The sequence below is a fragment of the Panthera leo genome, chromosome C1 (assembly GCF_018350215.1).
Source record: "Panthera leo isolate Ple1 chromosome C1, P.leo_Ple1_pat1.1, whole genome shotgun sequence".
Lineage (NCBI taxonomy): Eukaryota > Metazoa > Chordata > Mammalia > Carnivora > Felidae > Panthera > Panthera leo.
Genome location: NC_056686.1, coordinates 161,692,197 through 161,711,076, shown reverse-complemented (window position 1 = coordinate 161,711,076; position 18,880 = coordinate 161,692,197). Strand labels below are relative to the sequence as shown.

Here is an 18,880-nt window from a genome sequence, read left to right as displayed (position 1 = left end):
GTCTCCCTTTCCCCGGGCTGCTCCCTTCCCCGCCGGAACTCCCGAAAAGGCCAAGCCTGGGCGCGCAGAGAGCGGGCTATTGGCGCTTCTTCTTAAATAGTTATTGTTTCTTAATTATGAGGACTTTAGCCCAACCCGTGGGAGAGGATCCGGGATTCGCAGCAGGGGATGGTCAGGCCTGGGGAGGTTGGCTCTGGAGACGGTCGGTGTCGGCTCCAGACTGCAGCCTGGCTGCTGGAGTGGCCTTAGAGTGAGGGCCTCAGGGCCACGGAGGGGAGAGGGTCGGTTGGCAATCTTTCCGGTGGCTGCTGAAAGAACCCGAGCTCTCCCGACGCTCTGGAGTGGAACCCAGGAGGTTAACCCTACAGTTTGAGACACTAACACTTTCTCCTGGAGGGTTTTGTCGCTGGCCTTTCGCGTTTCTCGTGGTGCCTCTTTCTCCGCTCCATTCCCAGGAATGTTGGATATAAACAACCAATAACTCCGGGTGTAATCAGATACCCGCCTTTTTCGTGGAGTTGTCCCGCTTTATTTAAATAAGCTGGATTCTAAAGTCAACTCATCATTTGCAAGTTTAGGGTGTCGGGCGCAACCACCGAACTAAATTACAGCTGGAGCTTGAATGAAGGCCGACAGTGCTGGATGGCAGCTGGCTGTTTTTAATTTTTGGAATTGAACAGCCCTCCTATAAGGTATCTCTGCTTTCTCTTTTCCTTAAAAGTGGAATAGCATTTAGAACAAGAGGAAAATTAAACACAAATGTCAGTACAATCCTCAAATCCTTTTTCTTTCTATTACTTCTTCCCGAGCCTCTTCTCTGCAGGCCCCAAGCTTCCATCCAAGCCCGTGACTCTCCTCATCAGATATTTAGAACTTTCACCACCCTGGCTGCAAATCAGTCACAGGACAGATAACTATGACTTCAGACTCTTTTGATTGGAGATGTCAACTTAACTTGTGGGGGGCCGTGGTTGTTTTTAAGGTAGGACAAGGAAAAGAAAGGCAAAGGAGCTGATGGCCAGGACTGCTGGGCCCTTTGGGACTTTCAGGAGCTTGGTATGAGAAAAGGTCCACCACTTAATGCTGTGATCTTGGGCAGACCAGGAAACTTCTGTTTCCTCCCCCTCTAAACTGAAGCTAATCATTTAGATTTGAAAGGATTGTTCTAAAAGCTAAATAAATTATATAGGGCTATCCTATATGTAAATATGCTAAAAATTTAATAGTTGAGCTCTAAAAAAGTTCTTGCCTTCAGTTTTCCACTGAAATAGCATTCCCACCTAAAACTTACTGGGGAGCTAAAGCCCAAATCAACAGCTACTGTAAGACAGAATTTTCATTTATGTGTGGAAAGCACAGGGTCTAGTACAGAATTAGGCTGGGTAAAGATAAATGCGGTAAGAGCTAAGGGCTGCCTGTCTTGGAAGGAGTAGGGTTAGCTGCTCCAATCAGCAGCACATTTCATGGTCTGGCTTTCACAAGTCTGCACATGGGAAAGAGGAGGCCTTGTCTCTCCTAGAGATGGCTACCATTTATCCAGCACTTATTATATGCCAGGCACTCTGCCAGGTGCTTTACACACAGCATCTCATTTAATCCACATGATAATCTTATCAGGTGAGTATGACTGCTATTTCCCTTTTTAAACTTTTATCATGGAAAATCTCAAGTATGTATTTAAAAGCAGAGACAAGACAATAAATGAGCCCCTCTGTGTTCATCACCCAGCATCAACAATTGTCAGCCCATAGCCAAGCTTGTTTAATCTCTAGCCCATCCACTTCCTCCTCCCTTATTTTGATGCAAATCTCAGACATCATATCATTCATTTGTAAATATTCCAGTTGGTCTTGAAACAGCAAGACTCTTTAAAAAACCCAAAATCATAATACCATGTTATAATCATGCCTAAACACATTTGAAATAACTCCTTAATATTACCAAACATCTAATCAGTGTTCAAAGTCTCCCCAGTTGTCTCCTAAATGACTTTTTACAATTGCTTTTTTTCCTTTCAAATCAGATCTAAGCAATACCCACACATTTAGTCTCTCCAGTCTCTTTTAATGTATAGGCCCTTCTCCCTGTTTCTTTCCTTGCAATTTATTTATTGAAGTAATGATGACATTTGTCCTGATATCTTTTTTTATAAATGAAGAAACAGGATCAGAGAAGTTAAAAGAATTTAGTAAAAGGTAGAAAAGGAATTCAGTCCTAGTTATGTCTGACTCCAGAGTCCAAGCCTTTACTGACTTTATCATATTCCCTTTAAATCAAGTGATGAAAAGCAAGACACAGGAAAACACAATCACCCATAAAAGATTTGAGAACACGCATGACTCTCCTAAGTAACCAGTTCCTTTACCAAGTGCCCACACAGAAAACCATTCACTTAAAACCCAGGCAGGGTTTGAAGTGTGGGAAAAGAAATTGAAAACAGGATAAGTCAGTATCCTCCTTATGTTTCGAATCTGACTAAATAAGTCTTGTATGCAAATGTATCCGTAACATGGTGACGGGGGTTTTTATTTCCAACAAATATTTAGCAAGGCAAAAATATTTCTTGAATCTACCAGTTGCTTTTTCCTCTCTTCTCCTCCTTGAGTTTCCTCCTATCCCCCCCACCTTTTCCCTGTCCTCTATAGCTAGATAAGGAGAAAATATCTCTTTTAGGTAGTTATTTTAAAATACCAGTCAAATTAACAATTTGGTAGTTTGATATGTGATATCTGGCTTTTGTTACAGTAGTTTTGAAACCACAGTTACCCTAGCAACTGAATACATTTTTTTCTTTTAAAAAATTTTAGCTGTCGAGAAAAAAAAAAAGAAAAGAAAACTTCTTGCCAGAATTTTCCCATAATAGCTTCCATTAACTGCAGTGACTTCTATTGGAGAGGCCAGCACTGCTGTCTCCTGCTGTCACCAGTCATTCACTGATCTAGCAGATGTTTTGTTTGATAAGGCCAATTTGAGCTTTATAAAACATTTATTTTTTCACCTCCAAGGAGCAAATACCAGTAAGGATGGGATTCAGCATCTATCACTGGATACCATACAAGGGCCTCAACCTGCCAGTGGAGTTTCTAGGTGAGAAGAAATACTAAAACAAATCTAAAGGCTTCATTTATTTTTTCTTTAAAGAGGGGGGATGGTTAAACACATTAGATCAGTCCCTAGAGACTTAGCAAGAGGAAAAAAGTGAGTGGAAGAGCCAATAGTCTACTATGGAATCTTTCTGGAAAATACCTTGTAGATGCATGCCCAAAGAGGGTGATGATGCTAGTTGGTGAGATGAGGGAATGAGAGAGGGAGTGATGCACATTGCATTGAGTTTTATAGAATTGATAAACTGTGTATTAGCATTTCAAGGAGGTGAAGCAGAGAAGAACAAGCAAGGGGAAAGGTGTCCATTAGGGCTTTTTGGAACAAGTAGACTTTGAGGATTTGTGAGAACACTCCCTTGCTTCTCTCATAATTATGCTTCTAATGCACATAACTCAAAATTACCCTTTCTTTCCAAAAGACAAAACAAAACAAAAAACCAACAACTGATTGTATCAAATTACAAGTACCAGGGCACCTGGGTGGCTCAGTTGGTTAAGCTGATTTCAGCTTGATTCAACTCTTGATTTCAGCTCAGGCCATGATCTCATGGTTCATGAGATCAAGGGATCAAGCCCCACATCAGGCTCTGCACTCACAGTGCAGAGCCTGCTTGGGATTCTCTCTCTCCCTTTCTCCTTGTCTGTGCCCCTCCCTGCCTCAAAATAAATAAATAAACATAAAATAAAATAAAATTACAAATATTCAAATCCTTTCTCTTCAGTAAAAGGAAGTTGGTTCAAGACCTGGGGCTATGGTGTGAGTTAATCAAAAGAAGTAGTGGGTAGTTCTGTTCTTGTTGGTGAGATGCCTCCTTTTTTTTTTTTTTTTTAATTTTTTTTTTTTTAACATTTATTCATCTTTGAGAGACAGAGAGAGACAGAGCATGAGCGGGGAAGGGGCAGAGAGAGGGAGACACAGAATCCGAAACAGGCTCCAGGCTCCGAGCTGTCAGCACAGAGCCCGACGCGGGGCTCGAACTCACGACCCTGAGATCATGACCTGAGCGGAAGTCGGCCGCTCAACCGACTGAGCCACCCAGGTGCCCCGAGATGCCTCCTTTTATGAGTCTCCTGTGGAATTGTTTATTTTGTCATTCTGCAGAAGACCAAAAAAAGAATTCCAGTGCAGGAAGTCCCCCTTTGCAAAATAATGGCTCAACAAAATGAAGGTTTCAGTCCTTCGACTTTACTTGAGATTGCCCTACCTAGGTAAAATATTTTGATTTGAGGAATTACATTTGTAGCCAGGATGAGAACTAAAAAGAGAGGAAGAGAATGTCAACTCCATTTGCAGAAAATGTAATTTTTCTACAGTGAACTCACCCGGAACAACAACAAAATGCTTGCAAATATATGCACAGAGTTCTCTAAGTCAAAATAGAAGGGGGGAAAAAAAAAGAGCCAAACCAGCAATATCCCAGTTAGGGCTTTTTCTTAAGGACTTGAACAACTTAAAAAATGTACTGCTTCTTTTTTTTTCCCAGCTTTTTTGAGATATCATTGACATATAACATTGAGTAAGTGTAAGGTATACAAACACGTTGATTTAAAGCACATATATATTGTGAAATGGTTACCACGATGAGGTTAGTTAACACACCCATCACCTCAGGTAATTACCACAACTATACTCACCATCTGTACATCCTTTGATCCCCAGAACTTACTCATCTTATAGCTGGAAGTTTGTACCTTTCCACCAGCATCTCCTCATTTCTCCCCCAGCCAGTCAGTCAGGAACTCAGCTAGACTACAGTGAGGATGGATCACTTGTCTCTGCTCCACCATATTTGAAGCCTCAGCTGAGAAGACTCAAGACCAAACTAGAATCTTCTAGATGAGTCTTCATTCACACCTCTGGCACTTGATTGCTGGCCATCCGCCAGGATACCCATTTGTGGTCTCTCCATATGGTGTCTCTGCATGGGCTGATTTGGACTTCCTCACAGCATGCTTGTGAGTTCTTGGAGTGAGTGTCCCAAGAAAGCAGGGTGAAATGCATGGCATTTTTGTGATCATTCTGCACTGCTCTGTTGGTTGGGGCAGTCACAAATGTTTGCCCAGGTTTGAGGGGGAAAGGACATAAACTCTACCTCTCCGTGGGAGAAATGTTTAGGCCACTTTGTAGAAAGAGCACTTAGGATCCGAAATACTGTTCCAGCCTCTTTTGGGGAAATACTGTCTGCAATAATATATGTATATACATGTGAAAGGAGCTTCCTAATAGTGCAGAGAACTGACATCTAAGGGCCACTTTTTACCATCTGTGGCAGTTGAGAATTGAAGTTTTTCCTCAAAGACTGAGATGTAAAGCAGGATTTTATGCTTTCATTATTGGGAATTCCTTTCCATTAGTTTCTTGGAAGTGTAAAATTTGCAACGTTTTAACATTTTGCTCTCACCTGCAACATTTGTAAGCACACTGCAGCTCTTTTAATTCTCATCAGCAGATAAACAACATCAAGTCCAGACATTTCCATACCTCAGGGAATTTCTGTTTTGGCTCAAAACACTGCAATGAGGATATTGATCTAATAACTCCATTACTGACGTCTCTTTAATATAAAATTTGACAGACTGCTTTAATAGAGAACTATTTACAATAGGAAAAAATAATGCTCTATCTCTCGATTGTGCATTCTTTTCTATTAGCTTCTATTTGTTAGAAATCAGCCTCCATCTTTGAAAGAAACTTTAATAGTTTTCTTTGTTACTGCAGGTCTTTTTTTTTAATTTTTTTAATATGAAAAGAGACTGAGGAAATGTCCTAATGTTTGGTTAACAAATTAAAAACCCATGTTTAAATGCTTTAATATCCTGGTCCTATTTCACTGTGTCATCAGGGGTTGATTTGCCAGCTGTAAAATTACATAAGAAATCTTTTAAATGTAGAACTGTTGACAATATTTGAACTTCTGTATATATACTGTGATCTTCTGATAATGACTGCATCAATTGTGACAGCTCACTGTAGCTCACCCAGACTAGCTCTGAAATCAGGGATGCATTTACAGAGATCTGAGAGGGGTCATGAGGCTGGGTTTGATTTCAGTATCCAGTGTTTTTTATAAACTCAACAGTTCAGGCCTTTTCCACCCTTCTCCAAATCCTTTCTGCAAACTTTGAACGAAATACCTCTGTTAAGAACCAAACCATTAGTATATTTGGATTGCCTATCAATTAAGAAGGTAGGAAAGATGTTGATTATATAGCCAGGACAGGCCTAAGGGAAAGGAGTTTTGGAAGTTGACAATCTGTCATTTTAAAACATTAAGTTGAATGTGATACATCTCAATTAATAGGTATTTTAGATGAGAAGGCATTAACTCAGAGCTAACCCATTTTTCTATGTGCCTAGCTCCACCATAATTGAGAAATAGAGAAAGCAGTGCACAGAAATGCAGGTGAGAGCAAGGTGGGATTCATTTGGCTACCTGTGTTAAAATGACGGGAAACCAAGATAAATATATTGGCTTCAAGTTTAGAAAATAGGAGTTTACTCCTTTAAAATAATTTTTTTTAAAGTTTATTTATTTTTGAGAGAGACAGAGTACGAGTGGGGAAGGGGCAGAGAGAGAGGGAGACACAGAATCTGAACCAGGCTCTAGACTCTGAACCAGCACAGACCCCGATGCGGGCCTCGGGCTCACAAACAGTGAGATCATGGACCTGAGTCTGAGTGAAGATGGATACTTAACCAGCTGAGCCACCCTGGCACCCCCGGAAGTTTACTTCTAAACTGATATGATGACTCCATGATCATCAGAGATCTGACTCCTCTCTTGATGCCCCACCTATTTTACTTAGTACACAGCCTTATAGATCAAGATGCTCAAGGTCCAGCTACTGATTCTACATTCTAGGCAGCAAAAAGGAGGAAGGGCAAAGAAAACATAGTCTCTCCCTTTAAGAACACTTCCCAGGAGCTACGCTCGACACTTGAGTTAACATCTCCCGTAATAGAATTTACTCACATAGCCACATCCAGGTGCAAGGAAGGCTGGGCAACAGTCTTTCTTCCACATGGCTCTGTTCCTAGTTAGGAAATCTGTAACCAAGGGAAAGGGGGAGACGAGACACAGGATGGCAAATAGTATCCACAAAATTAGTGCTTTGTGTGAGGAGGGAAGATCTAGAAACCAAGAACCTGTTAACAATGCTGAGACAAATTCATGCTACATTTGTAAACTTCATTCTATCCAAGTGAATGTCAAGAATTATATGTAAATGAGACAAACTATTATTGACGTTGCTAAATATGAAAACAGCATTGTGATTATATTAAGATAATGCTCTTACTTTTTAAAGATTTATGTTGAGTACGAAGAAATTAAATAACGTGGTCTCTGATTTGCTTAAAACAGTTCTGCAAAGAAAAAAAGTTGGTGGGATGGGGGAAGATGAAAGAAGGAAATATGGTCAAAATATTGATAATTTTAAATTTTGGGTTAGAGGTATACAGGAATTATCATCATCACATTATTATTTTTTTAACGTTTATTTTTTGACAGAGACAGAGCATGAATGGAGGAGGGGCAGAGAGAGAGGGAGACACAGAACCTGAAACAGACTCCAGGCTCTGAGCCGTCAGCACAGAGCCCTACGCGGGGCTCGAACTTACAGACTGCGAGATCATGACCTGAGCTGAAGTTGGACGCTCAACCGACTGAGCCACCCAGGTGCCCCATGATATTATTTTTTAGAATGTTTGAAACATTTCACAATAGAAAGTTCTTTGTAAATAATCAGTATCAAAATTTCTAAATCCTAAATGATAATATGAGTTCCTGATAGCCTTGGCCAAATTACTTAATATTTCTTAGTCTCAGCTTCTTCATATGTAAAATGCAGATGATGATACTTGTCCTAACCAGTTAACAGTGCTGCAGTGAAGGTCAAATGTAAAAATGCCTGTGAAAGTGTTTTGGAACCTATAATGTAGTATGGTATCAGTTATTGTTAATGATATGCTTGCTGTCATTTTTGTTATCACTATTAATGTGAGGGCAGAGGCCACGTCTCATTATTCACTGTTGTGGCTAGTAAACTGCCTGACACATAATAGATAGGAAATGAATGTTGGATGAGTAAGAACAAAAATTGTTAAGAAAAAAAAATATGTATTGGGGTGCCTGGGTGGCTTAGTCGGTTGAGCATCCGACTTTGGCTCAGGTCATGATTTTGCAGCTGATGAATTCGAGCCCTGTGTTGAGCTCTGTGCTGACAGCTCGGAGCCTGGAGCCTGCTTCGGATTCTGTGTTTCCCTCTCTCTCTGCCCCTTCCCCACTCTCACTCTGTCTCTCTAAAAAATAAAATAAAAACACAAAACAATTTAAAAAAAGAAAAAAATATCTATCTGAAATTGACAGGGACAGAAGGGACCTGAGAAATAATCCAATAACTTCGTATTACATATGAGGAAACTGAGGCCCAAAGCAATTAAATGACTGGCTTAAAGTGACACAGGGTGGCAGAGTTTCAGTATAGTGAAAGAGGCAAAGGCAGAGTCAGGCTTAAAATCACAAGGGAAACACCAGAGACCCAGAGAGAATTTTATTCCCTTTCTAGCTACCTTAGGAAAACGTACCATAATATAATTCTGTTATCTCTTGTTAAAGTCCCAGGGAACAGTGTATTTTGTAGCAGCACTCAGATATTTTTCTTTTAACTACTGTTTCCAAACAGGAGGCTAACCAGTGGGGACTCAAAAATCCTTTTGTTATGCAAACGTGTTGGCTCTGATAATGGCCCCTATGATAAGAATTGGTCTTCGGGGCGCCTGGGTGGCTCAGTCAGCTAAGCGTCCGACTTCAGCTCAGGTCACAATCTCTTGGTCCGAGAGTTTGAGCCCCGCGTCGGGCTCTGTGCTGACCGCTCAGAGCCTGGAGCCTGCTTCGGATTCTGTGTCTCCCTCTTTCTCTGACCCTCTCCCCCTTGAAGTCAGGCAGTCTGGAAAAAGGTATGACTTTAGAAGTTTACAAAAATAGGCATAGATGTCATTTTGCTGTGTTTTCCAAAGCTTCCCTATGGCCAATAACAGCATGGATTTCTATGTTCTGGCTATTAAGCTTTTTGCATATAGCAGATCATTTAATTCTTATAACTACCCTATGAGACATTATTACTCCTACTTGATGGATAACATAATACAGCCTTGGGAAGGTTAAACGGTTAAACAGCCTGAGAGCACCTGGGTGGCTTAGTTGGTTACGCTTAAGCATCAGACTCTTGATTTCGGCTCAGGTCGTGATCTCGCTGTTGTGAGATCAAGTCCCACACCCAGTGTGGAGCCTGCTTGAGATTCTGTCTCTCCCTCTGCCCCTCCCCCCTCAAAAAAAAAGAAAAAAGAGAGAGAGATTAAATAGCCTGATTGAGGTCTGTCAGCCCTAAGTGAGGGAGTGTGGTTTCAAACCCTGTCCATTCTGACTTCAAGGCCAGTGGGAGGTATTAAACACTATGCTATTTAGTCTCCCCAAATGCAGAAGCCCCTGTACCCTGCAAGTAGCATTGCACATCTATTTGGAGGCACAGGAAACAACAACAACAACTAACAATCTCAAATAAGAAATAGAATTTTCATTTGCAGTTTTTATGCTAAAGCAGGTTCGTGTGAAATCAGAAAGCAGGAGTCAACAAACTTTTCCTACCAAGAGCCAGAGAGTAAATATTTTAGGCTTGTGGGTCGTATGGTCTCTGTTACAACTCTCAGGTCTGTCTTTGTAGCTCAAAAGCAGCCAGAGACAAAGTGTAAAATGAATGAGTGTGGCTGTGTGCCAACGAAGTTTTATTGATAAAAATAGGTGGCTGGCCAGATTTGTCATAGAGAACTTGGAACCAAGCCAGGACTTAGCAAAAATGCACTTTGTTCCAAAGGACAGTTTGATGTGTTGTCCAAATCCTCTCATACACAACAACAACAATAATAATCATGCACATTATAATGATTCATATATGCTACTAATAAAATATATTTTTACAAGTAAGGCAAAATTATGACTATCACACAAATATTAAAAAAAATACATATCAAAGATTTTATTTAACTCATTAATGAGGGAAGCAGTAAGAGGTTAAAACCCTTTCAAAGAGGAATCCAAGGAACAAACACGCATGGCAGCATTCAGAAATGCTGAAATTAATTTGCTAGTAGATGAAATACTGATAAATATTTACAGGGAATAAAATGTACAGAATCATTTCCTCTATAGGCTAATGGTCAATGGCGTGTTCACCAGACACAATTTATTTATAGGACTATAAGAATATCCATCACCTGGGGCATGTGGGTGGCTCAGTCGGTTGAGCATCCAATTTCAGCTCAGGTCATGGTCTCACGTTCGTGGGTTTGAGCCCCACATCAGGCTCTGTGCTGACAGCTCAGAACCTGGAGCCTGCTTCGAGTTCTGTGTGTGTCTCTCTCTCTCTCTCTCTCTCTCCTCTCCCCTCCCCTGCTCACCCTCTGTCTCTGAAAAAATAAAATGTTAAAAAAATATATATCCATTACTCAGGAAAGTATTCACAATGTGAATAATAATAAAAAATGTATAATATAATAATTTAAAAACTGTAAGATGTGTGAAGAAGCAAGAAAGCTATAAGGAGAAAAATCAATCAATAGAAATGGGAGAAAACTAACACAGATGGCAGAATTCAATAGGCAAAGACATTGAGTTATCACAACTGCATTGCCTATGTCCCAAAATGTACTAGTAATTTTCAACAGAGGAGTGCTCTCTCCCCCAGGCAACATTTGGCAATGTCTGGAGACAGTTTGGTTGTCACAATTTGGCAGAAGTGGTGCCATTGGCATGTAGCGGGGAGAAGCCAAGGTTGCTACTAACCATCCTACAGTGTGCAATGACACCCCCCACGACACAGAATTGCCCAGCCCAAAATGTCAGTAGTGCTGAGGTTGAGAGGCCCTGAACTAGAGGAAAGATTAAATGTGTTAAGTAGAGACATGGAAGATATGAAAAGACACAAAATGAACTTACAGAGATGAAAGCAATGACAGAGATGAAAAATACACTGGATAGGATTAATTACAGACTGGATATTGCAGAAAAAACAAGAGTGAACTTGAAGACATGGCATTATAAACTATACACAATGAAGCCAGACAGAAACAAGTCTGGAGGAACAAAAGGAAAAGAGCACCAGTGAGCTGTGGGCCAACTTCAAGTGGCCTAGTGTATACATACGTAACTGGAGCCCTGACAGAAAGAGGGGTGGGAGTGACAGAAAAAAACCCTTAAAGAAATAAACCCAAAAGTTTTCCAACTTTGGTAAAGACTAGATCAAAGAAGTACAACAAACCCCAAGCACAAGAGCATGAAGAAAATACCAAGGCAACATCATGATCAAATTACTTAAAACAAGTTATAAAGAGAGAATATTAAAAGCAACCAGAGAAGGACAAACAAAACAAAACAAAACATGACATACACAGAGGAACAAAGATAGCGATGACAGAACACTTCTTAACAGAAACAATGTAAACATTCGGGCACCTGGGTGGTTCAGTTGGTTGAGCATCCTACTTTGGCTCAGGTCATGATCTCACGGTTCCTGAGTTCGAGTCCCACATTGGGCTTGCTGCTGTCAGCACGGATACTGTTTCAGATCCTCTGCCCCGCCCCCCACCCCTGCCCCTCCTCTGCTTGTGCTTTCTCTCTCAAAGATAAATAAACATTAAAAAAAAGGAAAAATGTAAACAAATTTTAAAAAGTGACATATTTAAAGTACTGAAAAACAAAAAGCTATCCAATATATACTACACTAAAATACCTTTTAAAAATGAAGGAAAAATAAAGACTTTTTCAGGCATTAAAAACCTGAAGTAATTTATCACCAGTGTTAGCCACATTGTAAAAAATGTTGAAGGAAATCTTTTAGGCAGAAATATGAAACTACCAAAAAGAATCAAAAGCATTGGAAATGGTAACAATAGAGGGAAATGTGTTTGATTGTTCCCTATTCCTTGAATCTTCTAAAAAGATTACTTTTTAAACAATAACAACAACAAAATAATGTAATGTGGGGTTTACAACATATGTAGAAGTGACACGTGTGACAGCAATAGGACGAAGTGATGGTTTACTTGGAAGGGAGTCTAAGGGGGGGTTGTCTAGGAACTCTTGTCTATGACTGAATGAAGTTATTATGCTTAGGAGAAGTATTAGAAAATTCATCTGGCCTAGAGGCTGAGTCAAGCTCCCCAATTTGGTAAGTATAATATTTATCTCCTAAGGAAAATAAAAAAGGAATGAAGGTATAGACCGATTTGTACAGGGGCTTAATATGGATTTCCTCAGCAATAATATAGGTCATTGATTCTCCTTTTGAACATCCTATCCACTGGATCCACAAGCCATCAGTACAGCAGGCTTAGTAGACAGGACTGTCCTAGGGTAGACTGAGATTGGGGAACAGGCATTCAGGAAGGTTCTCCTTTATGGTATATGGCAAGGAACAGACCAGCAAACTGGCCTTCTGAAAGCCAGGAGGACATGGCTACTAGAATACTCAGATGGGGAAGCCCAATCTGCATTAGGGATGCTGCTGCCCCAAATGAAGCTAATGGGCAAATAGCCACCCTCTCCACAAGGCCTGGGTCTACTTCTAGAAGTCTTTTTATTTGTCCCTCACTTTGGGAACCCAGAAGTAAGTGGTAAATCTCTTCATAATCACAGGGAGGCAAAGATATTCCTAAATATAAGACCAAGGCCAGAAATGAGGAATGTGGCCTCATTTACCAGTCACTGGGATTCACCTTGTGCCAACATTGTATTACCTAATGTTTTCATAGACTTGACCAATCATTTTGATATCGTGTAGATACAGAACTTGAAATAATTTGTCTTCAAAGGTGAAGCTGCAGCATTTGGCCTTAAAGATGTCAAACCTAGAAACTGTAAAAGTTGGATTCTCAAAATAAAATATAACTGAAAGACGGACTAATTATCATGTGGAGCTTCATTAGCTATAAAATCCCATAGAAATTGTCTGGGTCCTAGGGCTTCTGTTGGAAATAACTGAATTATTCGTACAAACTCATAAACACAAATTAATTTCTCACTCTATACAGTACTCTGAGAATTAGTAATGTTTTGACCAAAAATGACAATTCCCTTAAAAGTTAGCACGTGGTTTTTATTTGGAGAGACAAGCTGATAACAGTCTTAATCTGAGCACAGCAAAAGTCTTTTCCATGAACATGGAGAAGCTGGCTATATTATGTTCAACAACCTGTTTGTTATCACTCTTCCAAATAAGTGAGAAGGTTGTAGGTTAAAAAAAAAAAAAAGATTAACATCAATGACATTTCTTCATGAGCTATGTTTTTATCTAAGCCATTTGGGCTCTAGCTCTGCATCTGGATTTTACATATATTGCATAGCTACTGTGCTACTCTGCATGGTTACTGTACAAATGAGATTTTGCTAGTTACCTTGCGATAAGCATGCACAAATCTTAGTGGCTTACAACAACAAAGGTTTATTTCTCACTCATGGAATGTGTAAGCTGTGGCTCTGCTCAAGGTGTGTTCATTTTGAGATCCAGGTTGAAGGAGCAACACCTATTTAGGACACTCATTATTATGGCAGAGTGAAAAGAGCATAATGGCTGAACCAGGCAGTGGCTCTTAAGCTTTCATTTATTTAATTTTTTTAAAAAAATGTTTATTTATTTTGAGAGAGAAAGAGAGAGAGCGAGCATAAGTGGAGGAGGGGCAGAGAGAGAGAGAGAGAGAGAAAATCCAAGCAGGCTCCAGTGCTGTCAGTGCGGGGCTCCAGGGCTCAAACTCATGAGCCATGAGATCATGACCTGAGCTGAGATCAAGAGTCTAATGCTTAACCAACTGAGCCACCCAGGTGCCCCTCTTAAGCTTTTGTTTAGATGCTACACGACAATTATGCCTCACATTTCATTGGCCAAAACATATCACGTGGTTAAACCTAATGTTAACAGAGTGAGGAAGCATGTACCTCTCCTAGGAGGGGACTGCAAGTCACATGGAGATGCGTAGGATATATAATTCTCTTACAGGAAGTGTGGTGAATAATTAAGAACAATAATGCAATCTTCCAGTTATTAAACGGGATGCATCTGATGAAGAAGTAATTCAACAGACCTGTTCTGATCATTCAAATAAGACGGACTTGATTATTTATGCACTATCCTTGCAAATTTCATCACTACACTTCCAATTTAAGAATTATGAAACCTCTAGGGAAATATGAACCATTGTTCCTAAGTGCATTTGTGTGTTGTGGGTGGAAAGATGAAGGAGAAATGGTTCCTTAACAGGACCAATCACTAACTAGTTAACGCCAAAGATAGTGGTGATTCTGTATAACAATAGTGCTCCAAAGCATTTATTCCCGCACAGGTTCTTTTTAAAATGTATGGCAGCCACCACCATTCACAGTTCCTATCACTGTCCTTTAAACTTTGTCCCCTACTCAAAATCTTTTCTCAAGAAGAGCTGTCATTGATTTTTTTTTTTTTTTCCAGTATTCCATTGAGATGCCGCACGGTCTGAAGCTGAATGTCAGTGTATATCCTTCCAGCAATTCTTCTGGCTGCAATCATCCCCACACCTTCGCTTTAGCTCATCACGTAGGAACCAGTGGTTATCCTGATGTCACGAACATGTGCTGGGCAGGAACTATTTTTGAAGAGTTCTGCTACCATACAGATTTTGTAAGTCTCCATTTGTGATTCAAGAATTTTGATATGATGTTTGATTTTATAGTTCTTTGAAAGAGACTGAGCTCCACCACAATTTAAGGACCTTCATTTTTGTCTGTTGCCTGATTCTACTCTCTTTTCCAGTTTCCATTATGATATGATGGTCTTCCTGATATTACTGTTACGTTTTCTTTATTAGCGCATGTGAGACTTTAACCCCCACTCCCATCCCACTGCCTGTAGAGAGAAAATTCTCTATCATTATTACTGGATGAGATGAGTTAGCTAAGAGATTCTGAGTAATGGACAGACCTGAGAGAGTAGGCAAAGGTGAGATTATTCATTGAGCTTTGAACTTGCCAGTTGTCTTTGCCAGGCACATGAGCGGAAAGTTCAAGGTTTCCAGAAGATGAAAACCAGCCACTGAGTGGATGATCCGACAGAGGCATAAGCTTTGAACTTGAAAATCAGAAATTCGTCTTTCCCCTGGCAGGATGCTGACGTATATGGAACACGTGCTATGAAGACTAAGATGAATGCAATTGCTGAAGAAGCAAATGTTCCTTAAAAGCCTTCTCAATCCACCAACAAAGGGCTTCAGCAGTCCCAAAAGGGACTGAGAAGGGTCTAGGGTAAAGCCCCATCTTCATCAGTGTGAAAGAGATGACTGGCTGGTCAATATAGGATTCCTCCAACGGGCTTTTAAACCAGAGAGGAAACTCCCCTCCTTCTGTATCTAGGGGATTAGCAAAAGGCAGAATTCAAGAGACAAGGTGGCTGATGGCCCTGGCAAGGGCATTGGGCCCACATCCTGTGATAAAAACCAGCACATGGTTTCTGGAAGAGACGGAGAATTCTGTCAGTTCTGATGTTGGTGCCTGTCCAGATATGTTCAGGCTAGCAGTGTGAGCAGTTTCACCAAGTATGTAAATCAGGCTGGGCAGGAGTACAGCATGGACGTGGGGACTGTGTTCGTCAAAGCCAATCCAGGATTGAAAGCTAGTTGCTTAGATAAGAAATTTGTGCTCTGTCAACTATAAAAAGGTTAAGGGAAATTACATGCCCCTCCCTCCAAGGAGGATTTGACACTCTGGTTAGATCTCAAAAAACTTCTTGGTTTACAATTACCTGTAGGCAAGGCCATTGTGATTAAAGTCACGCCTTTTCTTTCTTTTTTTTTTTTTTAATTTTTTTTTTTAATGTTTCTTTATTTTTGAGACAGAGAGGCAGGGCATGAACAGGGGAGGGGCAGAGAGAGAGGGAGACACAGAATCGGAAGCAGGCTCCAGGCTCTGAGCCATTAGCCCAGAGCCCGAGGCAGGGCTCGAACTCATGGACCGCAAGATTGTGACCTGAGCTGAAGTCAGACGCTTAACCCACTGAGCCACCCAGGCGCCCCAAAACATGCCTTTTCTTCTCCTTCTTGCTTTCATAAGGTAAGCTGACATGACTCCTGCTCAAAACATTCAGATATTTTGTCCCTTTTTGGTACTTTCTCCTCACTCATGCAGCAGAAGGAACAAAATGAACCGAGGCCTGCCTCCTTGAGAAGCCTGGGTTATCTTTCTTTCCATCCTTTCTCATCAGATGCTTTAGTTCCTGGGCTAAGTCTCTTGCAGAGAGAGTATAGTCTTAAATGGCCCAGGTAAAGCTATATTCTTAAGCAGTTTTGAAAATCTTTCTTGTGCCTTGGAAATTTCTATGAAGAACATGATACACACCACACTGAACCTGTTCATGTCCTAGCTCAGTGTCATTCTATTGGTTAGGCAGAATTCACCCTCCCACAGGCAACATCAAAGAGAAAAAGAAGCAGGATTTTCAGGGCTACGAAATGTGTTCAGTGGTGTTCAGATTCCAGGTTTACAAACGGTAGGCTTTCATTTGTTATGAGTGTTTGCTCAGGATCATGATGGGATAAGCAATAAACTGGGCAGTGGACTTATAATAAACACATCGGATAATCCATGCTTTACAGGTGTTTCACATATAAAATTCTTTCATGTGTAAGCCTGGGGAGAAAATGGATGTTCCACAGCCCTTCCTTCCCAGCAGGCCTTTTCTTCTGGAGAATAATGAAAATATATTGTTGCCTGCACATTCCCTATTTCTGCTCTCAGAAAGATTGTATCCAGGTGGCATGTGATTCCAGAAGGTCCATTTGATGATGGGTGAATGCTACAGATTAATTTGGCTAAATTTCTGGAAGTTGTGCCCAACTCTCTTGTCCCTTTTGAAGTGATGCACAGGATGGCAATGTGCTGCTGGCCTTTTGCAGTCGACTTTGTGACAGATGAAAGGACCGGCGTCATGTAAATGACGATAGTGTTCAGACTTCCCATACATGGCTCCCATAAGAACAGATCTGTGTTAGCCAGACAATGATTCATAAGTCGTAGTGGAAACAAAAAAGGGTGAGAAGATTAGCAGTACAACATGAAACTCTCTTTCAGACTTTCCGACTCAGTCGTGGGCCACGGTAAGGGAGAGTGTCATTATGGGTAGCTAACGGCTAGAATCACTGGGTGTACTGACATCAGGAATCTCTCACTTTGTGCCAAGATCCATCAGCCAACATGGTAACCCTAGAATTCAGCTGTTCACCAGAAACTGTACTGTTAATTTGATGGCCTTGTCTGTTGGGAGCAGGAAGAGAGACATGTAACATTGAATCGAGAACATTGCTGGGTATTTCAAAGGAAGACCATGAACTGGCATTTGCCACTTTCAGATTCCTTATGTCTGATTTATGACACACTTTAGATCTGAAAATTCTCAAAAAATATAAGTCATGAGTATAATTACTTCAGGTAAACATCTTTGTTCATGTTGCTCAGATCTTCATGATTTGTTTTTTAGTTTAACTGAAATATATTTCAACATTCAATATTATTGTAGCATCATTACACTCAAGGTTCAGAAGTGAAGATTTCTTTTCCTGGGATTTCTTGCTTCGAGTGATGGTTGGGGCTCAATATTATGTAGCTGAGCCACTGACTATATCAACACTTATAAGTCCACAAATATTTATTGAATATATAGTACTTGAATTGTAGGCTCAAAAGTGAACTAAATAATGATTCCTGTTGCAAAAGAGGTTAAGATCTACATGTCAAAATATCCTGATGAAATGTCAAAAATGTGATGTCCAACACCAAGATGTTTGCAAATTAAACTTTTTTTCCAGAGTGTCATCATTGTGGGATAATATAATTGTAGCTTTCAAATATTGGTTTGTGCTTAGTACCCAATTCTGTTCAATTTTTTCAAGTTTAAACAGTCGCCTCTCTTCAACGTTTTAAAATCCATGTTATTAATATTAATAGAGTATTTCAGTTCTCATAATACTCTGCTTGATAAAGATACTCGCCAGGCATTTGCATTCCTTTTAAAAAGAAAATTTATAAAGAATTCAGTAAGAAAAATCAAAGAAAAAATCATAAAGTTCATTCTTCTAAAATGTACAATTCGGTGGTTTTTAGTGTATTCATAAGATTGTGCAACAGTCACCACCATATAGTTACAGAATATTTTATCACTCAAAAAAGAAACCCTGAACCCATAAAGAGTAATCTTCCATTCCCTTCTGCCCCAGCCCCTGGCAACCACTTATCTACTTTCTGTCTCTATGGATTTGCCTATTCTGGACATTTCATATAAACGAAACCACACAGTATATAGCCATTTGCATCTGTCTTTTTTCACTAAGTATAATGTTATCGAGGTCTGTGCATAATATAGCATGAATCAGTACTTCATTCCTTTTTTTTTTTTTTTTTAATGTTTATTTATTTTGAGAGAGAGAGAGGAGGGGGGCGGAGAGAAAGAGAGAGAGAATATCCCAAGCAGGCTCTGTGTTGTCATTACAGAGCCCGATGCAGGGCTCCATCCAGCCAAGGGTGAGATCATGACCTGAGCTGATACCAAGAGTCCCGTGCTTAACCCACTGAGCCACGTAGGTACCCCGGTATAGCTTATTTAGAGAAATGTCTATTCAGGTTCTTTGCCCTTTTCTGTCTTGTTTTTTTGTTTTTGTTGTCTTGTTTTGTTTTCTTGCGTTTTTGTTTTTGTTTTTTAATTAT

The 18,880-nt window shown here is 40.3% G+C and overlaps 1 long non-coding RNA gene across 1 annotated transcript; it reads left to right on the top strand.

Moving 5' to 3' along the window:
* The first annotated feature begins 389 nt into the window (after positions 1-389).
* LOC122227904 lies at positions 390-14,662 on the top strand. Its single transcript, XR_006206273.1, has 3 exons — positions 390-692; positions 3,006-3,087; positions 14,622-14,662. It is a non-coding gene; the product is annotated as an uncharacterized LOC122227904 (long non-coding RNA).
* The last annotated feature ends 4,218 nt before the right edge of the window (positions 14,663-18,880 follow it).